The following is a 1647-nucleotide window of genomic DNA, read 5'->3' as shown; positions in this document are numbered from 1 at the left end:
AGGGTGGGGAGGGGGCTGAAAAAAATGGTATTTGAGCAGACATTTGGCATTATACTTTTAATTCTCTTAAACCAGATCTCTTCTTCTCCTTTCTATTATCACTTCGTTTCATGTTTTATTCCTGAAAGTGAACTTGTCAGCAGATCATTTTCCTTTACATCTTTCTGGAACTGTTCCAGATTCTTATGGCATTACAAAAAAAGTATCTGCCTAAAGGCGTTCTATAAAGCAGGCAGTCTTAGAGAAGGCGTGGGTATAAATTACATGAATGAGTTAATACAAAACTGCTAATAAAACCTGTAACATGGGAAAAGGCAGAGGGTATAATTTGCTAGCAAAGTTATTTAGTTCCAGCTACAAAAGCTAAAGATACACACCCACACCCACACCCACCCACACACACACATATAAGTATATATGTATATGTTATTTCTTTAGACTACAAAAGTAAGAGAGACTTACCTAAAGAGGAAAAAATAATCTCAACGTTGAGAATTTATTTGTATAAGCTCACAAAGAAAAAATTTCTTTTTGACTTTCGAGTGTGTTTTTCTTGGAAGATGAAGTAAGATTAGTCTCCACTGGTCAAACTTTGTGGTTAGAGTTTATAAAATTCTCATAATGTATTAAATCTTTTTCATTTCAGAATGTGTTTTTTATGGTTGATTACTGTATTGTTTTACTGCTTTTGTAGTCAAGCTTTTCATTTCTACTTTTGTTAACTTTTCTCTCTGATGAGTAAAGAAAATTCCTCTAAAAATCCTTTTATGAGAAAGGAAGAAAGTCTATGAAATTAATTCGATTTCTTAGGTTCGCAGATGCAAAAAACGTTATATTCTTGGCTTCACATAAAAACCATATTAGATTAAATGATTTAAGAACATAATATGAAAATTTCAGAATAAATTTTGGTGAACAAAAAGAGTGGTGCAGAAAACGTAACACATTTGGAGAGAAAGGAAGAAGAAAATATATATATAAAAAGTTAGGCAAGCATTTTATTAAAGTGAAAGTTCTAAAATATCAGTACACAGAGTTTTCAGGGGGAGAAATTGGCTTTATCAGAAAGCTGAGCCCCGTTATTTTATTTATTCTTCCCACCATTCATGAATTGCCTCCTCGTGAAGCGAAGTGGCATTTTCCTGGGGCAGAAGAGTCCCATTATAAAATGCAGCAGAAAGAAAGGATGCTATTCGGACTTATCTCCTGGCTTCTCTGCGGCCTGCGGGGACTGAGAGGGTGGGCGAGCTGCTGTCCGCTCTGTATTTGAATGAGCTTTCCCAGGCGAAGGCGGGTGGCCCGCGCAGAGTAGAGTGCTGCTGAGACGGGTTTGGTGCACTTCGAGTGCTCTTGGTCTCAAGGCTTTATAGTGAAAATGCCCGCTCGCTAATGTGTCCCCAGGCGTTAGAAGTACAGTTTAGAGCCAGGAAATGTGGCCTCCCTGGCCGGGCTCCTGGCTACGCCCAGGCACCCCACCCCAACCGCCCCCCCGGCCAACCAGCACCTGCTTTTCCGCTCCCGCGCCCCGTAGGTCCCTGTGCTGGAGCTGGGGCGCGGGCTGGCAGCGGGGAGTGGGTGGCGCCGGGACCGTCGATTGCGGGCGCGTCCCGGGAACTGCAGGGCCCTCTCCACCTGGGCAGAGGCCGC

This window comes from Theropithecus gelada, chromosome 8 (assembly GCF_003255815.1).
Source record: "Theropithecus gelada isolate Dixy chromosome 8, Tgel_1.0, whole genome shotgun sequence".
In the NCBI taxonomy this organism is placed as follows: Eukaryota; Metazoa; Chordata; class Mammalia; order Primates; family Cercopithecidae; genus Theropithecus; species Theropithecus gelada.
This window is presented reverse-complemented; position numbering follows the sequence as displayed.